This window comes from Schistocerca gregaria, chromosome 2 (assembly GCF_023897955.1).
Source record: "Schistocerca gregaria isolate iqSchGreg1 chromosome 2, iqSchGreg1.2, whole genome shotgun sequence".
Taxonomy (NCBI): domain Eukaryota; kingdom Metazoa; phylum Arthropoda; class Insecta; order Orthoptera; family Acrididae; genus Schistocerca; species Schistocerca gregaria.
The window spans coordinates 700381363-700393118 of NC_064921.1; the positions used below are offsets into that span (position 1 = coordinate 700381363).

The 11756-nt window shown below is 42.7% G+C and overlaps 2 non-coding genes across 2 annotated transcripts; one reads left to right on the forward strand and one right to left on the reverse strand.

The window, feature by feature from the left end:
* Window positions 1-3944: 3944 nt before the first annotated feature.
* Trnav-aac (transfer RNA valine (anticodon AAC)) lies at window positions 3945-4017 on the reverse strand. The gene has a single exon. It is a non-coding gene; the product is annotated as a tRNA-Val (tRNA).
* A 6024-nt stretch (window positions 4018-10041) lies between these two features.
* Trnav-aac (transfer RNA valine (anticodon AAC)) lies at window positions 10042-10114 on the forward strand. The gene has a single exon. It is a non-coding gene; the product is annotated as a tRNA-Val (tRNA).
* The last annotated feature ends 1642 nt before the right edge of the window (window positions 10115-11756 follow it).

The following is an 11756-nucleotide window of genomic DNA, read 5'->3' on the forward strand; positions in this document are numbered from 1 at the left end:
TTAGGTGACTTGCGTGCGACCTAACAAGGTCTCATTGCTTCCATGCCACGACACGTCACCGCTGTATCCACTCCAAAGGTGTACATACCTGCTATTAAGTAGGTGGTCATAATGTTCTGGCTGATCAGTGTAAACTTAATGTTGACTGACTAAGATTGTTAAATTAATTTAGGTGGGGCTTGAAGGCCCTATCTTACCAGGTGAAATAAATGCATAAATAAGTAAATACAGGGTGTTTCAAAATTAATATATCGGTTTTGATGGTTTGTAGCATTTATTATATTCATATTACAATTATAAATAATACATCAAACGAAAGAACAACCTAAACAGTTTTGTTTATAAACCTGTTATAAGCTCTGAAGCCTACAGACTACAGTTTAAATGCCAACATTGCAAATAAAATGTTGCTGCATGAGGCTGAAGATTTTCTGGATCGTGTCGTCTTCATTGATGAATCGAAATTTCACCTTAGTGGAAATGTGAACACACATAATGTGTGCATCCGGGGGTCAGAAAATCCCCACGAAATGGCACAGCTGCACCGAGACTGCCCTAAATTGAATGTTTTTTGTGCTATATCCCAGCGGAAGGTTCATGAGCCTTTCTTTTTCGGTGAAGCAACACTAACTGATGTTTATCTTGATCCGTTAGAGGTATTGCTGTTCCTTTAATTGGAAGAAGCTGAACCAAAAATCCTTCTTTGACAGCAAGATGATTTACTGTCTCAGTGGGACAACTGAGTATGCCATTGGTTAAACGACGTTGAACTACTGGATTGGCTGCAAGGGACAAGATGGCAAAGCGTGTTGCGCACGATCCTCCACGGTCATCCGATCTGATGCAATACGGTTTTTGACTTTGAGCGTTCATAAACGATCATGTGTATGTGGTTCCGCTACAAGCGGGCCTAAGGAACAGAACTGAAGCAATTGCTGCAACGACTCCGGACACACCGATTAAGTGTAAATGGAAGGGGGATCACTGCTGGCAGCTGCAGCAGGACATTCAGCGAAATCAGGGGCGACAAGCGAAAATGTAGAGGAACAGACACACGCATTCGTATAACACCGATTAAGGTTTGGAAAGAACTCGTCTATCAACTCGATGAACGCTGTGAGACGAATAGTGCTCACATTGAACACATGTAAGAAAAACTGTTTTGAGTCTTACTTTCATTTGATGCATTATTTATAATTGCAAGTTGAATGTAACAAATGCTGCAAAGCCATAAAAACGGTATAGTCAGTCTGAAACGCCCTACATTATAATTAATTTTCAGGTATATTTTCGGACTTGTTCAATAAAATTCTTCTGCAATCGCTGTAGTTTATCTGCATGAAATGTAGACAGTACAGTGTCATCAGCGAAACGACGGCTACTCAGACATATTCAATTTACCACACTCCTTCCTGGTTTTTCTGACTAAATATGGTAAAAACTTGCTGTGAGGTCGCTGGCAATAATTTTGGCGATGTAGTCTTCCTTGTAATACGATGGCTGTGCGGTTCTAGGCGTTGCAGTGCGGAACCGCGGGACTGCTACCGTCGCAGGTTCGAATCCTGCCTCGGGCATGGATGTGTGTGATCTCCTTAGGTTAGTTAGGTTTAAGTAGTTCTAAGTTCTAGGGGACTGATGACCTAAGGTGTTAAGTCCCATAGTGCTCAGAGCCATTTTGAATACGATGCATCTACCCCAGCTGAGACAGAACGATTTTATTTTGTTTTGTGTTTTTACGCAGCGTTTCCACTTCACTTATCTCTACTGCCGTCTTATTTCTAGTTACCTTAAAATAAATGAAAAGTGCAGACGCAACTGTATTTTGTCTTTGCTGGTGGATGTTGAACTATGTGCACACAAGAGAGGTTTACTCAAGCTTTGTAATAGTTTTGCTTAAATAAATTTTGAGTTTCAAAGTATTTGGGTTTGGATTACACTAATTTTAACCTATTCCATGATTTTATCTTTAGCTGCTAGAAGGATGCCGAAAGTGAGTTATCAAAAAAGGACCGGAAGGGTATTTTCTTCTGTCGTCTGATATGAGAGATATCCCTTTTCAGCTACAAAGTGACAAATACAGTGGGCTCTTGACCACAACAATACGGATCTGGTAGTTGATTATGGTTCTTACAATGTCCGTGCCGACTATACACTACGTGATCAAAAGTATCCGGACACCGGGCTGAAAACGATTTAAAAGTTCGTGGCGCTCTCCATCAGTAATGCTGGAATTCAATATGGTGTTAGCCCACCCTTGGCCTTGGTGACAGCTTCCCCTCTCGTAGGCATACATTCAATCAGTTGATGGAAGGTTCCTTGGGGAATGGTAGCCCATTCTTGACGGGGTGCTACACTGACGAGAGGTATCGATGTCGGTCGGTGAGGCCTGGCACGAAGTAGGGGTTCCAAAACATCCCAAAGGTGTTCTGTGGGATTCATGTCAGGACTCTGTGCAGGCCAGTCCATTACAGGGATGTTATTGTCGTGTAACCACTCCGCCCCAGGCCGTGCATTATGAACAGGTGCTCGATCGTGTTGAAAGATGGAATTGCTCTTCAACACTGGGAAGCATGAAGGTGCTTAAAACATCAATGTAGGCGTGTGCAGTGATAATACCACGCAAAACATGGGGTGCAAGTCCCCTCCATGAAAAATACGACCACACCATAACACCGCTGCCTCCGAATTTTACTGTTGGCACTACACACGCTGGCAGATGACGTTCACCGGGCATTTGCCATACCCACACCCTGTCATCAGATCGCCACATTGTGTACCATAATTCGTCACTCCGCACAACGTTTTTCCACTGTTCAATTGTCCAATGTTTATGCTTCTTTCACCAAGCGAGGCGTCGTTTGGCATTTACCGGCGTGATGTGTGGCTTATGAACAGCCGCTCGACCACGAAATCCAAGTTTTCTCAGCTCCTGCCTAACTGTTATAATACTTGCAGTGAATCCTGATGCAGTTTGGAATTCCTGTGTGATGGTCTGGATAGATGTCTGCCTATTACACATTACGGCTTTCTTCAACAGTCGGCGGTCTCTGTCAGTCAACAGATGAGGTCGGCCTGTACGCTTTTGTGCTCTACGTGTCTCTTCACGTTTCTACTTCACTATGAAATCAGAAACAGTGGATCAAGGGATGTTTTGGCGTGTGGAAATCTCGCGTACAGACGTATGACACAAATGACACCAAATCACTTGATCACGTTCGGAGTCCGTAAAGTTCCATAGAGCGCCCCATCTGCTTTCTCACAATGTCTAATGACTACTGAGGTCGCTGATACGGAGTACCTGGCAAGCACAATGCACCCAATATGAAAAACGTATGTTTTTCGGAGTGTCCAGATACTTTTGATCACATAGTGTATATTTCCACGTCCCAGCGGACATGGAAGCCATAAATAGAGCTAAGACATCTGACGCCGCAGTATTTATTACGTATGTTATGTTTCACTGTAATATGTTCTGCCATATCACGGTCCCTTGGACCAAAACAGTCGCATAAGGAAAACGCATGTCAAACAACAGCTTTGGTGATTATGATGTCGTTTTTTTAAGTATGTGAAAGCCATGGTGCAATGAAAAATATTAATAAAAGCTGCAGTCTCCGTTTTCGGACAGTTTTTTGTTAACTGAGCTTTTGACTTATCGTTAGTCACAAATTTAAACAAAGATTTTATATATGGTGATACTATCAAAGCAACAGAAGCACGCAGTAAGGAGTTATCAATTTAGTTATGGTGTATTTTGTAGTTTTGGCAGACTAATGTAGTCGCAACACATCCATCAGAACAATTATATAGTAATGTAATGGGTCTATTAAACATCCCATGTTCGCGAGATAACTACTGTCTCAATATATTATCTTAGTCAGGGTACTTTTAAGTTTTTATGTCTTCCTAAGCGCAAGTAAACAGAAATGCAAGAAAAAAAAAACTGTTTCCGCCCGGGATCGAACCGGGGACCTTCCGCGTGTTAGGCGGATGTGATAACCACTACACCACGGAAACCAGTTGCTACTTGTATTCCCTGACAGAGAATCAGTTGTACTGGTCATTGACCCAGTTATGAAATGGGTGCATCCAGTAGCCAAGGCCACGCCGGCGGCAGGGTTTCCAGACCTTGAGCACACAGTGAACGTTCAGTGCGGTTTCACAGCAACTTCTGACCATATCAAATTTGTATCGATAAAGCACTGTTCAGTGTAAATCAAGACACAAGGATATTTTTTGCTGTACGATATTTGGAATGGAAGAGAGGACAGATGATGAATCAGTTGCTGATACTAATTAAATATTTTGCACAAAGTAAGTGCGGATACATCATGAACTGCCAAATTTGAATTGTATGCAAATAGATCAACTAGTATAGACTTGCGTGCTACGAAGCATCGAGATATTAAAACTGTGTACACAAGACGGCAATTCGAAGTAGATCCTTCCGTCAGAGCGAGTAACGCTCCTTCAGCTGAGCTATATTGGCAATAAAACACACTGAAGTGGGAGACATGACCTGGGGAGACGAGACCGGCACTGCACTATCCCCTGTATCCATACTTAGTCTTTTCACGTCGGTCTAGCTTTGCAACGACATCTTGCACAATATTAATTCCTCGCCAATAAATAAAATGAAACCATATATATTCTCACGATCGTATTTGTTCTCTGTATTATAACTGCAGAAAGGTACACCCACGTTACAAATACACCCATGTGTATGGACGGATGATAACTCGTTTGTGACACGGACTTGACACGATGTATTAAGCACTGCCTTGAATTTTAATCTCAGGCAGAAAATGTGAAATCTAACCATTAAAGATATGCCGAAAAGTGAGACAGGACTATATTTCGTCGCCACTGATATTTCATCTTTATCCGGAGAGTATCTTCAAAGAAGTCTTTGAAAATTTCTACGTAGAAATCCAATGGAGAGAAGTTCAACAGTATCTGCTCAGCTGATCATATTGTAATATTTGCTGACAGTTTGAGTAGTCTTCAACGTCTTGTATTCCGAATCAACGAAAGTAGTAAGCGTTAGGGACTAGCAAACAACGTCAGTAAAACAAAATCAGCGTTCGTCAGTAACAAAGACATACGAAACTGTCATCTAAACATTAATGGTAAGCTTATCAAACGAGTAAACAAATACACATATCTGGGAACTAACATCAACAACCAGTGTGACAACTCACAATAAATTAAAGTCCGTATTGAGAAAGCCAGAGCCGCGTTTTGTAAAATGAGTAACAAGTTGAAGAGAACCAAGCCTCAGTCGTAACAAAACTATTATTTCTACGTCGCTACATACTTCCCATCCTTTTCTATGTAGCTGAGACCTTGACTTTGACCGAGACGAAGGGGCAAACGAACTGAAGCGTTTGTTTGTTTTATTTGGTCTTCAGAGTTTGTATTTAGCCACCAACAAAACATGTTTAGATAGGACACACAATTGTACTGAGAAAACACATAAATGTACATTTACAGAAATGAAAGATCAAGCTGGAAGTACCTGACAGATTAAAATTGTTTGCCGGACCGAGACTCGAACTCGGGACCTTTGCCTTTCGCGGGCAAGTGTTACACCATCTTTTTTTTTGTCATTCAGAAATATTTACTAATACATTATGAAATTGCTAATTATAGTGACATAGACCTGTTTGCCGGACCGAGACTCGAACTCGGGACCTTTACCTTTCGCGGGCAAGTGTTATACCATCTTTTTTTTGTCATTCAGAAATAGTTACTACTACATTATGAAATTGCTAATTATAGTGACATAGACCTAAAGATAATCTGTTAGGTTACTGCACGCCTTTGCGACAACAAAACTTATCTTGAAAGTGATGTTCGTCGTTTGATCGTATGTGTTTTTCGTAGATCAGATATTTTCTCGTTTTTCCATGTTCTGAATTACATCATCGAAAATCGGAGTTCACATGACGGTTCTTCTCAGTAAGTTGGCGTATGTATCATAGTAATTGTTGATGGTGCTGGTCGGACATGTACGTCCAAAAATCTCCTTCGCTCCTTTCTTTACTGGACACTACCTAAAATACTGTGTGTTCCTTCAATCAGTTGACGGCACTGTTCTTCGAGGCGGGGTATAGTTCTTCTTCCGGGTATAAAAGGCGCGTTGGCGTTATAAAATACGGCGGTTTTCTCTGCATAGTTGCTAATTTTTTTCCTGATTGACAACCATATGTTGTATGCATTTCCACCGACAAGTTGATGTTCATCTGTGTCAATAAGGTTGTAAGTGGTACACAAAGGGGAATCAGCCAGATGAATGGAATGCAGTCTGGAATTTGTTGCAAATTTCCTGTTCACAAAATAATACAATAATGACCGCACTTGGTAAATGCGAGTGGTGTATGTTCCTCCAGATATTATGCCAAGAGTGACCGACGTATTTTTGTTCTATGATGTTCTTGGTCTGAAAGTTGATTAAGTTTGGTAGATTTTCTTGTCTTTGATGACATCTTTCTCGAGATAATGTAATGTAACGTAGATACATTCTACGAAAAAATGTTTTAGGTGGTAAAGTTCATTTGGGACGTGGTGAACGTCAATTGGGGCGTCTTGGCTGGCCGGCGCTATTTCATTTAACAGAAATGCGGCGTCCACAGTTTAATGACCGCAGTTAAATGACCTCTTCCACAGTTTATATGTTTTACAGACATACAGTGCTTGTGCTTTATTGTACACGTCTGTAAGATTCAGTCAACCGTTGTCAGTCGGTTGAGTCAACGTTTGGTATTTGACTTTGAAGATGTGGACGCGGCTGACGAAGTGGCCAAGAGCAGCCAAAATCCTGTTCGCCTCTTTCCTCGGCATTGGTAGGGCTTGCGCCACATAGTTAATTTTAGAGTATAAATAGATAATCAAGAGAGCCACTCTGTGTATTTCATCAAGAGTACGGAGATTGTGCTGACGTATACAGGCATGGATGGTGGTCAGGATTCTTCTGTATTAACTACCATGGTCTCTGCCGGATATTTCTTGTATATTCCACCCAAGACATGTCATGGTGACAGTTTCCTTTATTGGTCAATGAATGGGAACTCCTAATCCACTTCCAATATTCATTACGCCAGACTTATTTCTATTCAGTTTCGCACTAGATACTAGTTCACATTTGTTTATTACGTCGAGTGCTTTCTCTATCTCGTCGTTGTCTTTGAAATAAATGCAACGTCATCGGCAAGTGCCCTGCAGACAATCCTACGGACGCGTGAGTGAGTCCTTGGAGGTTGTGGCTCAGGCGAAAAAGTAATGACTTGGTTGTTATTGCAAAGAGTGACATACACATCGGGCACCCTTGCCGCACAGAACTTTAATTGCAATGGCCCTACTGGATTGACCGCTTACTATAATTGTCGATGTTGACTTCTGCCGAAGATTTGTGATAATGTCGATAAAACATTGCGGAAATTTCATGGCACGCATCGAACGCTTTCTCAAAGTCCAATGATACGATGGTGCACTTTATTTTACAGGCTGCAACAATCGAAATAATATCTCTGTAGTCGCACATTGTGTGGTAGATGGACCTGTCTTTTCCTACGCTCGATTGATGCCATCTGAGCTACCCAAGGACGACTCACGCCCCGTCCTCACAGCTCTACTTCTGCCAGTGCCTCGTCTCCTACCTTCAAGACTACACAGAAGCTCTCCTGCGAACCTTGCAGAACTAACACTGCTGGAAGAAAGGATATTGCGGAGACATGGCTTAGCCACTTGCCCACGAAAGGCAAAGCTCCAGAGTTCGAGTCTCAGTCCGGCACACAGTTTTAACGTGCCAGGAAGTTTCATATCAGCGCTCACTTCGCTGCAGAGTAAAAATTTCATTCTGGAACGTTCAAGCTGCCAATTTGTTTACAGAATTGCTAAAGGAATAGAATGATAAGAAAACTGGACTTATTTATGTTACCAATTCACACTACTTCTTAAACTTAATAATAGTTACGCAAATAAATGAAAATACGAGTCCCACGGATTTTACACTATTCTCTAAAGAAAATTTGCACTCACTTTACACAGGCGAGAATATTTAGAAACCAACAGAGAAGACCCTGGCTGAGAGAGGAAGTAACCCATCCTCATCAAAGTCTTTGGTTATTCCGAGCGTTCACTGTCAAATTTCGAACACGAAACAAGACGTGGTTCACATCAGCTTCTGACTCGTAATCACAGTCACATACAGGGGAATCGTAAATGCTCATTCTGCACAGATGTAGTCGAAACAAAGCATAGTTAAAGCGGAGTCGAATGATTGTATAAATCGTAGATCGGTCCAAATGCGTCCTCGTAAACCACAGCCTTCTAAGAGTTTGAGGGCGTAATGCCGCATAACATCCACATTTCGGTTGTTGGGACACGTTCCACATCTCTTGCCATTGGTGGCTGTTCGTGAGAATGCTAGGACTGCCATAGACAGATTAAATAAGTAAGAACGGCATTCTCAGCAAGACGAAAAAAGAAGCCCTAAATACAGTAAAATGGAGGAAACTACAACGTAACGATCATGTAATGAGGGATGAAGGCAGTTATAAACCACTGAAAACATTCTTTAAGGACAGATAACTGGCAAAATAGGACGAGGAAACGTAAAGAAATCGTCTTCACCTAATAGTGAAGAATTTTTACGATCAAGCAAAAGTCATATATCTGCGTTGGTCATCAACATCCGAAACAAACTGGCACTAGATGGTTCAAAATGTTCAAATGGCTCTGAGCTCTGTGGGACTTAACATCTAAGGTCATCAGTCCCCTAGAACTACTTAAACCTAACTAACCTACGGACATCACACACACCTATGACCGAGACAGGATTCGAACCTGCGACCGTAGCGGTCGCGCGGTTTCAGACTGAAGCGCCTAGAACTGCTAGGTCACACCGGCCTGCAAACAGGCAGTAGAAGAAGAAGCTGAATATAAAGAGTATTTGCCGAAACGTATTACAGACAAGGTCGGTTTAAGACGCCAGTGACACAAGCGGCCGCTTGGGGGCCAAGCTCACCAAGCCAAGTGCAGGGGTTTAAAAGATCTAACCAAGAGCCCAAGGAATGGTAACTAATGTGTGAGGAAGAGGTAGGCAGCCGCAAACAAAGTGTCGCTTGTGTGAAAAAATGTCCTCGAATCGGTCACTGCGTAACTAGAAAGCATTAAGTCACAAGCAGAGCCGCACCGAGCAAGGGCGCCCCCGTACCCTGGCCAAAAGGGGAGGATGGCCTTCACGCATCGTACAGCCGTACGGTGCTTCCCATGACCACCAGCGGCGTACGTCGGCCCCAAAACAGTTGGGAAACGACGAGCAAGATGAAGAACTTTTCCTTGTTTTTCTGTTTCATTTCTTCCTTTCGGACGCCAGGTGTCGCTCATGCTGGGAGGCCCTGGGTGATGCGCCAGCTTAATTACGCTCTTGAATAAATTCCAAGAGCCAAAACTAAATAGTGGCAAAAATGGACTGAGCCGAGGAAGGAACAGCACATGAAGTGAACGCGGGAATGCTGGGTTAAATTTAAAGCCCAGGCGCACGGAAAATGAAACATGCCGCTGAAATATTGTGGTCCAGAGATTGCCAATACGAGACGAGGAAGAAGACGAAGACTTTTTGCTGAACAGTAGCGACGCATATCATCAGAGCTACGGGTCATCCGTGGCATTGAGGCTTAAAACTGGTTGCTGCTTCGACAAGACAGCGGTGTGCATTGCGATGAACACCTTGCTGTAATGTGTTGTGGTTCGGAAGGATACATGGGCAGCTATTACTATACTCCAGTAAAATGAGGACTGAGAGGCGTAATATATCCTTTTACTTTCTGCATTGATCTTCTCATCGCAAACGGAATGCGGAATATAAGGAACAAATAAGCCCTGAAGATACTGCAGTGTCACCCTTCCAGACACAGGCACGTATGTGACGACGGGCAGCAAACGCAAGCGACAGCTTTCTCTTCTGACCAGGGCGCCGGTCAGAGCCCGCTGCGAACGGGATCATTGGACATACTTTGGCGAAAGTGTTCGCAGTGCGTTTCCGTGATGTAGTGGTTATCACATCCGCCTAACACGCGGAAGGTCCCCGGTTCGATCCCGGGCGGAAACAAATTTTTTCATTCATCGGCTGTCTCGTCACAGTATTCGAATATTATAAAACATCATTTCACCTGACAATGAGCTGTTACCCACAATGAATTACCTAGAATCAAAAACCTAATCTTTTTACTGACATTGCAGAAGTATACATTGCGTTTGCATCAGCGAAATGAGAGCCTGTCAAATACTTCATATAATTTGAGGTCAGGATTTAGTTTATTTAAATCAAATAACCAATGTTTGTAAGACTATGTATCTGCAAGAAGTGATTCTACTAAGAAGTGTGGACAGAAAACTCGATTGCACCTTAATGAGGGTTATGGGGACTCGTCACTGACCAGTAATAATATTGGCATTATGATTGAAGTTGCTATTATCATAATCTGGACATCTTATACAGAGTTAAAAAGGAACTATTCCTAGCGAATGTAGACGAGATGTGGCTCAAATTCAAAGATATAGTAGCAACAGTAATTGAGATATTCATACCTCATAAATTGGTAAGAGATGGAACGGATCCCCCGTGGTACACAAAAAAGGTCCGAACGCTGTTGCAGAGGCAACGGAAAAAGCATGCGAAGTTCAGAAGAACGCGAAATCCCGAAGATGGGCTAAAATTTACAGGCGCGCGAAATTTGGCACGTACTTCGATGCGGGATGCCTTTAATAGGTTCCACAACGAAACATTGTCTCGAAATTTGGTAGAAAATCTGAAGAAATTCTGGTCGTATGTAAAGTACACAAGCGGCAAGACGCAGTCAATACCTTCGCTGCGTAGTGCCGATGGTACTGTTATCGACGACTGTGCCGCTAAAGCGGAGTTATTGAACGCAGTTTTCCGAAATTCCTTCACCAGGGAAGACGAATGGAATATTCCAGAATTTGAAACACGAACATCTGCTAGCATGAGTTTCTTAGAAGTAGATACCTTAGGGGTTGCGAAGCAACTCAAATCGCTTGATACGGGCAAGTCTTCAGGTCCAGATTGTATACCGATTAGGTTCCTTTCAGATTACGCTGATACTATAGCTCCCTACTTAGCACTCATATACAACCGCTCGCTCACCGATAGATCTGTACCTACAGATTGGAAAATTGCGCAGGTCGCACCAGTGTTCAAGAAGGGTACTAGGAGTAATCCATTTAACTACAGACCTATGTCATTGACGTCGGTTTGCAGTAGGGTTTTGGAGCATATACTGTATTCAAACATTATGAATCACCTCGAAGGGAACGATCTATTGACACGCAATCAGCATGGCTTCAGAAAACATCGCTCTTGTGCAACGCAGCTAGCTCTTTATTCGCACGAAGTAATGGCCGCTATCGACAGGGGATCTCAAGTTGATTCCGTATTTCTAGATTTCCGGAAAGCTTTTGACACCGTTCCTCATAAGCGACTTCTAATCAAGCTGCGGATCTATGGGGTATAGTCTCAGTTGTGCGACTGGATTCGTGATTTCCTGTTAGGAAGGTCGCAGTTCGTAGTAATAGACGGCAAATCATCGAGTAAAACTGAAGTGATATCAGGTGTTCCCCAGGGAAGCGTCCTGGGACCTCTACTGTTCCTGATCTATATAAATGACCTGGGTGACAATCTGAGCAGTTCTCTTAAACTGTTCGCAGATGATGCTGTAATTTACCGTCTAGTA